This window comes from Tupaia chinensis, unplaced genomic scaffold (assembly GCF_000334495.1).
Source record: "Tupaia chinensis unplaced genomic scaffold, TupChi_1.0 Scaffold142468_1, whole genome shotgun sequence".
Classification (NCBI taxonomy): domain Eukaryota; kingdom Metazoa; phylum Chordata; class Mammalia; order Scandentia; family Tupaiidae; genus Tupaia; species Tupaia belangeri.
The window spans coordinates 13,231-23,221 of NW_006202317.1; the positions used below are offsets into that span (position 1 = coordinate 13,231).

The 9,991-nt window shown below is 35.8% G+C and overlaps 1 pseudogene; it reads right to left on the reverse strand.

The window, feature by feature from the left end:
* Positions 1-4,286: 4,286 nt before the first annotated feature.
* The window catches only part of LOC102497920 (40S ribosomal protein S14 pseudogene), a 10,367-nt pseudogene continuing 4,662 nt past the window's right edge, over positions 4,287-9,991 (reverse strand).

The window sequence follows — 9,991 nt, forward strand, 5'->3', positions numbered from 1 at the left end:
ACACTATTAATAGATTTGTTCCTAGATTTTTGATAGTACTATAAATGCAGCTTTTAAATTTCTCATATTCTACTTTTGTTGCAATATTTCAGAAATACAATTGATTTTTAAAAATACTTTGTATTCAGGCATCTCATAGAAAGTACTTTTTATTTGAAGTGTTCAGGGTTTTTTTTTTTAGTTTTTCTATGTGCATAATCCTATCATCTCTGAATAAGAGATTTTATCCTTTCAAGTCCTTAAAAAAATATTTACTACAAGTGGTATTAATCAGCATTGTGTCCTCAGTCTCAGAAAGAAAGGGTTCTGAGACCAGCAGATGGTGTAATGGTTACATCACTGGAATCCCAGCTGCAGTTCAAGTCCTGGGTACAGTGGCTTAAAACACACACTCGGGGTGTGTGCGTGCATGCCCAAAATTCCAAGAGGAGAATGGAAAAGGGATTGTAGCATGTTCATCCCCCTAGGAGGTGAGTTCTCATTTTCTGTTTCTCTGTCTGTCTCTGTCTCTTCAGCAAGTGCACATGCCCTATAGCAAAAATCTCTTTGAAAAAGAAGAGAGTGAGCGAGAGAGAAAAAGAGGGAGAGAAAGAAAGAGGGAGAGAAAGAAATAAGGGTTCTGTTTCTCCATTCGGTATAAAATTTACTGTGCATTTTTTAGGTAGATTTCATTAATCATACACTCCTTTTCTGAAGTATGTTCTTTATTCATGACAGAGCAAGTGCATGTGCACAAGACAGAAAGAAGGACTCTTCTCCGGGTCTAGTCGTGTTGTTATCCCCTTCTTCCAGTCTTGCAGCCTGTAGGAACTAGATACTTGTCTGTGTGTCTGGTGTCTTTCACGTCAGCTGAACTGGGAACTCAGACTAGTCTCCATGTGGGATCCAGCTCTCTTGAGTAGCACTGTGGAGCTAGTCCTGTTTATCATATACATTCATTCTTAAATTTTTTTATAAGATTGTGTCATGAATGGGTGTTTCTGAGATTTTTGCTATAGGACACATGTGCTTGCCAGAGAGACGAAGAGATGGAAAGTGAGAAGTTATCCCCTGGGGGAATGCCATGCTGGGATCCCTTCATTCTCCTCTCAGGATTTCTAGCATGCACGCATATGCACCCAGTGTACCCAGTGTGAGTTTCGAGCCCCTGGGTCCAGGACTAGAACCACAGCCAAACACGTGGGAGTCCAGTACCTTAAATACTGCACCACCTGCTGGCCCCTAAGGGTTGGTTTTTAAATCAAAAAATTGTTTCTGTGTCTATGAAGATTCTATGTTTTCCTCCTTTCTATGTCTATGGAGATTATCATGTTTTCTTTCTTCAGTTTGTTCATGTATTGGTTTTTAAACTTGTTTTCCTAAAATAAGCCAAGCTTAGTCATAGTATATTATCTATCTTATCACTGCATTTGATTTTTCTCTCCTCTTTGCTTTTAATTTTCTTTCCTTCCTTTTTCAGACACTCTAAAATTTTATTAGAAAGTTTTCATTTAAAAGATAAAACTTCATTTAATATCTTTCTCATCTTGTATTAAAATTCAGCTGATTTCATATAACAAATCATGATGTAGACATCTGAATGTGCTTTTTAAAAGAAACATTGAATTATTAAGCAAATTAAATGTGGAAAAATATTACATCATAAGAGATTTTTGTAAAGAGCATTGAGATGTTTATAAAAGGGTTGTGGCATTTGCCCAGGGAATATAAAATGAAAATAATCTATATCTGTTAAGACTTTCTAAAAAAATCTGGCACTTTTTGCCACAGTCTATTATGGGAACTCTGTCTTCTTCAAATTGTGATAAGCATTTTGCATGACTCAATCTTCTCAACAGTGTTAATAGTTGTTTTGTAAAAATCCTCACTTTACAGGTAAGAACATTGAGGCGCACACAATAAATACCTTGTTTAAGATAATAAAGAGTATGCATCTAAGGTAGAATTTGAAGAAAAAACAATTTTATTATATAGCTATTTTATTATATAGCTATTTTCCCCATTTTACTTATTAATGTATTCTTTTTCAGAAAAGCGAGGAGACTACCTCAACACTGCATATCTAGTCAATAAATGAGGTTTTAAACTCATTATCCATACTTTCCTTCTGAACCACATGGCTGCAGATACATTCCTGAGTTTGCTGTGTGTACTCTTCATCTCTCTGTAAAGAGTTGATGGCAGCTCTCCTAATTTAAACTACATGTTCTCAGGGAGTAAGTGGGTGAGTGAGTACATGAACCACCTACCCAGAATTCTGGGTTCTTTTCTCGTCTACTACTCAATAACTGTATGACATTAGACAAATGTTTTATTTCCCTAAAAGAAACAGAGGAGAAGAATGAAAATAGCTATTCAGTTCTTTGTGATTTTATGGTCATGGAAATAATGTCAAAATTTGTAAACTAAGATCGTCATGATGGAAAACAATGTGGAGTTTCCTCAAAATCTAGAATTGTAAACAAGTAACTTATGCTGTAATCCCACTAATGGGCACATATCCAAAGGTTAAGAAATCCATATGTTGAAGAGATATTTATACTTTCATGTTTATTGAAGTACTTTTTACTAAGATATGGAATCAACCTCAGTGCCCTACAACTGATGAAGAAAATGTGGGTATATATTCACAATGGAATATTTTTTAGCCATAATAGGTACATTCCTACATTTCAGGCAAAATAAACCTGGGAGAGATAATATTTAGTGAAATAAGTCAGGCTCTAAAATACAAATACTATGTATCCTCACTTATTAGCAAAAGTAAAACACTTGTTTGCACAGAAGTAATATAATGGTGGATACCAGAAACTGTAAAGAAGAGTGTGGGTAGGCATGGGTAATCTTGGATAACAGACACAAGAGCTATACAAACAAGTGGAATGAGTTATAGAATATTATCGCACAGCAAAGAACACTGCTGACAATTTAATATTTATCTCCAAAGAAAAAGGAAAACGCAGTAGAATGAATTTCAAACACACACAGCACAAGTGTGGAGATAGTAGCTATGTTTATTTCCTTGATTTGATTATTACATTGCGTAATTAAAAAACTAACCTGTACACACAAAGATGAATGACTGTTATATGTAAGTTAAAAATTACAGTAAAAATTATTATTAATGAGGCCAGCAGATGGTGGAGTGTTTATGGTGCTGGACTCTCACATAGCCGACCACACTTTGAATCCTGGACTCAGTGGTTTAAAACTAACGCTAGACACATTTGCATGTATGCCCAAGATCCCATATATGTTTTTACACACACACACACACACACACACACACACACACAGAGATATGTGTAATAAGTATACATTTTAAAGAAATTTTCTACATAGGTTTATCCTATCACTATCACCATGACATCACCCCTACCCTCCTAGCCAGATGAAATCATTTTACCACTGAATATTTGGGTGTAAATCCTTCCAGTTCTTTTTCTATAAGTGAATGGAGTGTTTATTATTTTTAGTATTATATTAAGTATTTTTATTACTTAAAAATATATCTTGAGTAATCTTTTTATAAAAGAGTATATAGAGATTTTTCACTTTTTAATTTGTCTCTTCTGTTAATCTCTAGCTTTCCATTAGAAATTTTAATTCCTCTACATTTTAAAAAATATTTTTAAGCTATATTGAGGTATAACTGATGTATAAGAAGCATACAACTTATGTATATAATTTGGATATAGGCATAAACCCATAAAACCATTACTACAATCAAGGTATTAAACATAACCATCATCTTCAAAAGTTTGTGTTTTTTGTTTTTCTTTTTTACTTATAATGAAAATTTTTTCTTTGTAGTAAGAACACTTAATTTGAGATCTACCCCTTCCCCCCCTCCCCCGCTGTGGTGCATGGGGTGCCCATTTCTCTTTCACCCTCTCAAAATAAACAATAAAAAAGAAAGATGTTAAGAGTATATGTACTCGGGATTAGCGGTTAGCATAAGGCTATGTCACTGGACTCCTATGTAGTGGACCACATGAACATGCCCAGTGTGTTTCAGGTTGGTGGGTCTGGGACTTGAACTGTGATGGACTACATGGGAGTCCAGCACCACAATTGTTATGCTATCTGTTGGCCCCTAATTTATGCATCTTATCCCAACTCCTACTTAATTTAATTTTCCATTTTTATGCTTATACAATTGGTAGGTATCTTTTCACTTAACTCTAAAGACCTTTAGACTTAATTGAATATTGTATCATTTTAATTTTATGATGTCTATGGGAGTACTAAGATGCCCCAGTGAATTCCCTGAAACTCAGACATACTATTTTCTCCACCAATTCTAATTTTTCCTCCATAATAGCAACTCTAACTCCTAAGAACTGTTCAGGTTCATTTCCAGAGCCAGTACAGTAGCTCTTCTTTACCTGCTGGTTGACACGCATGAAGAGCCTGAAGAGGCCAAATGGTAGGCACTGCTTTGCTTCCGGTTTAATGAAAACCTCACCACGCTCCTGGAAAAGGGAGTTTAATCATATCACCCATGTATACACCCACCTGGCTCTGAATGTGTCACTCTCGTTACATAGTGGATCTTGGTTGTGCCCACCAATTTTATCTGGTAGAATGGATCTGATAACACCCAGCTCAGAGTGTGCAATGTTCAGGCCATGCATCTAACAAAGTATTTATCTTCATATTGAAATACTCAGTTTCTACTCGAGCCCAGTAGCAGGCTAAGGCTATTTTTCAAACAGGAAACTGTTCCGATAAGTGGAGGGTATGGCCTTGCTCTAGAAATCAAGAGGTCCGGGGACCAGCAGATGGCATAATGGTTACATTGCAGGACTCAGATCTGACGATTTAATACTCATGCCAGGTGCGTGTGCGAGTGTTCTCAAAATCCTGAGAGGAGAATGGAGAAGATATTGTGGCATGGCTATTCTCCCTGAGGGGTAATTTTTCACTTTCTGTCTCCATCTCTGTCTCTCCGGTGAGTGCATGCACTCTATGGCATAAAAATCTTAAAAAAATAAAAATAAAAAAATAAAAAGAAAAATCAAGAGGTCTGACTATACCTCTTCTATTGAGGGGTTTGGCGATAGGTGAGAGAATTGTTTGCCACTCGAGCACAATGGTTCTCCACTGGGGTCTTTTGCTCCTCAGAGGATAGTTTATCATATCTAGAAAAATGTTGTATTGATACAAGTAGGATGAAGATTACTGCTGGCATCTACTGGTTAGAGACCAGGGATGTTGCTAAACCTCTTACAATATGTTGGACGCTCCATCCTCCCTTCACAATGCAAACAATTATCCAGCCCTAAATGTGAATAGTGCAGAAGTTGAAAAATCCTGGTCCAGTACTATTGGCCTAATGTACCATGGGCCTTAGGAGGTTAGAAAGAATGTACAGCAGCCTAGAGCAGCTACCAATGTTTTCTTTGTTCTTGACCATACTTAAAACTGGAAGATTTCCGGGTCTTTTAATAAATACATTGAAGCAGTTCCGTATGAGTTTTTAATAATATGATTTATAATATATTTAAATATAATTAATAAAGTTATTAAATAAGATAAATAGTATTGTGGTTAGCCAATAAAAGAGCAAATACCTTAAAGAAAGAATACAAGAGTGACTGTGAATGAATGAATGAGAAATAATGATTTTTCACTAATTAGCTTCCACATCAAAGGTTCATTAGCATAAAAAATGAAGACAAACTGTAGTTTAAAAGTGTGATTCAGGTGTCCAAAATATCCTCTTCTCCCCTAAAAATTTACCAACTACTGTGTGAGGTATAAAGTACAACAGTTGAATTGACCTCAGAGGGAATATTTGAGCATGCCCTGGACCATAAACCCCTTAAAACCTTTCTCAGTGTTGGGCCTCTAAATCTTCATGTGATTTATTCCTAATTCTCTGACATGAATTTCCCTTTCTAGGGCATATGTGTTACTTTTCCTTTCTTACTCATTGAATCTAATTGCCATACCGTTAGCTACTTAACGGACCGGCACACTGTGCAGAACCGAGCATGATCAAGATTCCCATAGAACTAGTTTATGACAGAGAGCAGGAAGTTACACTGCCTTGGGTCAAGACCGTGACAGTAAAAGTGTGATTTTGTCCTTCTCATGTAATGGTAAATTGTCAAGTATTTCTACAGATGAAAATCAAGGAAAAGTTATTCACTGAATCAATAGCTATCAGCTATGTGTTGGAAGTTACATTGATTTGTTACATTAAACACCAGAACACCTCCTGAACAGCATCTGAAATTGAAACTAATACCTGTTTAAGTTTAAAATGTTTCACTATCCTTTGTCACACTTCGTTTAATTTTGTTATAGAGAGCAGAGATTACGAGAAGTATGGGTATAAAAGGGTTGAACTCCCTTGCATCTGTTAATTTTTAGTGGTGACACTAATCCTCAATTCTCCCTATATTACTGTTTTCTTTTCATTTGCTACCTTGGCAAGGGAGAAATAGGATGTGTTGAAGATCTTCCATTAGATGATTATGTTTTTACCATTATACTTCCATTTATTTAAGAAAGGAACAATTACAAACACGATGAATATGTTAAATACCCAGGATATTATGACATTTAAAGAAAAAAGTCCATGTTTTTTAATATGGGTGGAAAAAGGAGAAGAATTCAGGATTTACCCTCTCTTTCTTAATGGCTCTTTTTCTACAAGTCAGGAAACAACATAAGTTTCTGGCTGGTGTTATGTATACCAATTCCAAACATACATGCAAAAACTCTGGAGATAATCACAGGATGGGGCCACATGAGTTGGATAGAATATGAAACAGATTTGGGCTGAAATTCCACATGTTACATACAGGGCCAAGAGTTCCATGAGTTTAAAAATTTTTACATAGAATCAAAATTTATGAGCTTATTTGGACAAAGGATAGGTGATTAGAATCTGGCAGTCTTTCAGAAAACGACTTCTGAGGAATTCCAGCTAGCTGGTTCCTCATGGGGCATGTAAGGTTGCGCAAGGGAAAGTGACGCATAAGAATGAAAGTGAGGGAGTGTGGTAGAGAAATCATTGGATTGGTTACAGCTAGATGGTACGCTGCAGGAACAGCCTAGAAATTGGGCTTTCTGTGATCGACTGAAGTATGGCTAGAGTGATTGACTGTAACTTAGTAACAGCTTAGGAAAATAGCCCGACTTGTACAATTCTCAGTGAATCCAAGGAATCCAAGTGTGAAAGTACAACGACTGTTTTAGGCCAAAATAGTTTAGTTCAATACTTGATACAAATCAGGCAACTAGGGAGCAAACTCTGATGAGATCACGAGTCTCAGGATTGTACAAGTATAAATCTTCCCTGGCATGACCCTGAGCATGAGTGTTTGAGTGACTCCTTAGGCATTTCAACGCTCTTTCTATGATCTCTGTCTTAATTACCTGGTTTTTATAAGACCCACCCAATATAGCCTTAGGTTATATTGCAGTTTTTGAAAACTTCTAGTGCACATTATGCTGGAAATAGGCTGAAAAGTTTTGAGGGAGGAATAGATACTACATCGACTAGTGGTGGCATTAAAAGTCTTTTCTCAAAATGGCCTATCCTCCATCACTAATGGATTCTGGATTTGTGAACTAACTTGGATCGAGAAACCATAATTTTCGTGTGCACAGTACAACTAACTTAACCCTTTCCACACCAACTCTTCCCCATACTTTTCTTTTCCTGTTTAGTAGTGATCAGCACTCTGCTTGGCTGTCCCTAGATTCCAACCCTATAAGCACCATAAACTGAATGATTTCCTATAGCTACAGGATCTGAGTCTCCGAGTTGCATGTCTTATATGACAATTAACTACTAGAATCTGTTTCCCAGTTTTCTTCTCAAGTTTTGTCTCCTCTAGTCCTCCTGTGTTGCACACAGAGGACGTCCTACTCCACAAGTCTTATAATTATTCTGAAAGACTGGAGAACATAAAAGCATTAAATATTGTAGTGGACACTAGAGACAAAGTGCAAAGGGTGGGAGGGAAGAGTGTAGGAAAGGAAATTTGGGAGAAAAATGGAGAGGCAAGACACTTGTGGGACACAGATTTTTTTAATCTGTCGATCGCGATGTGTACAATAGTCTCAACTGGGCTAGACAGAGGTGTATATCATTGTAAAGTCTCTTCACAATCTAAATTATGTATAGCATTTTAATGTCTGAATTTTAAAAATTAATACAAACAAATAAAATTCTTGTCTCCACTCTGATTAAATACCTTAGCTATTTGATCTCTAAAAGCTTTCAAAAATAAAGGTTTCTGAAAGTACAATGGTTGTCATGGGGACATATATTAATGTGTTGATCCAAAATTAAAAACTGAGTTTTTAAAAATAATAGTCATATTCTTTCTAACATGAAATAAGCCTTATTTGGTTAATTGTTTCTGCCTATTAATTTATATGCAGAATTGAGTCAAATAAGCCAAATGTGTTGTAGGTTCAGCTCCAACATTTTAAAAATGTGTCTTGAGCATAAAATAAAAACTTTCTACTCAAAAGGTAATATTTAAAAATACACAGTGAAATTAACATTTCTTTATTCCAAGTTTTCTGAAGATGTTAAATTAAGCAAGATGCCTTTAAGTAAGATAACAAACATTAATTGACCTTTGTTGTTAGTCTCAGCTAATCTTTTATATATAATCTTACAGAGTGAGGCATTACAACCTTTTAATAATGTATACTCAAAGTTTGATATTTGTTTCTGGACTGTTTCTTTTTCTCTGCTTTTTATTTACTGCACCAGAGGCATTAAATTATTTTATGTATCAGATTTGACTAAGGACTTTCTCAAAAAAAAAGCTTTTATGGTACATAAATTATCATGTATATGTTACCTTTCAAAGTAATTCTATAGTTTTGTTTTTATTGTTTTTCCTTCCTCATTATTTGGGAAATTTAAAAAAAAATGATTTTATATTTATTATGATTTATGATTTACATATAACTACTGCACATCTTTGCAGAGTACAGAATAGTCTTTAAAAGCATGTATATAGTATGCAATAAATCAAGGCTATAAACATGTTCACCACCCTCAACATTTAACATTATATGATGCTGTGAATATTTGAAACCTGCTCTGCTAGCTACTCTGCAAATATGTACTGAATTGTGTATGATATTCTTTAGTGTGAGATATAGTTCTAAAGAAAAATGCATTGGAGCCAGCAGGTGGCATGGTGGTTAAGGCACTGGACACCCCCATGGCTGAGTTTAGTTTGAGACCTGGTGGCTTGAAAATCACATCAGGCATGAGTATGTGCATGACCAAGATCCCAGGAAGAGAATGGAGGAGAAGGAATTTCACAGTGGCCATTCACCTGTGGGGTGATTTCTCACATTCCCTCTCGCTGTCTGTCTCACTGCAGCAAGTGCACACTCACCATGGGGAAGAAAAAAAAAAAACTAAGAAAGAAAAACATTGAAAAACATTGATTAAAAATCAGGCAATGCCATTGCTTTTTATAAAATTAAAGTAGGACCCAAGTTCAGGACAAGGGTAAGATAAGCAAAATACCTAGAAGTTAAGGCATTCACTCTCAAGGTCATGCAAATACCCACTCTGCATCTGTGTGACCCCAACAGTGTCTCCTTGCTTGCTGCACCCTAGTCTTAATCTCAGTAAGAAATGTTAGCTAACCAATCATTAAAGGCACCTTTTAATATGATATCACTTTGTGATTTTTTTATTACAGAACTCAGAAGGGGTTCAAAGAAATGACAGCTATTTGTTAGAGTGAAACATCTATCTTTAGGAATAGATTTAGGAACAGATGTGAAATTAATGTTGAATCCTGTATTATTTTAGGATTAAGTCATAGTCATCCATAGATAGATGGACACATTTTAAATATAAAAGCTCTAATGGTTTCCTATAGCTGCTATAACAAAGGACCAAAACCAGTTGCTTAAAACAGCACAAACTCAGCATCCAGTTCTGGATGTCAGAAGCCTGAATAAGTCTTACGTGGCAGAAATCAAAGTGTCT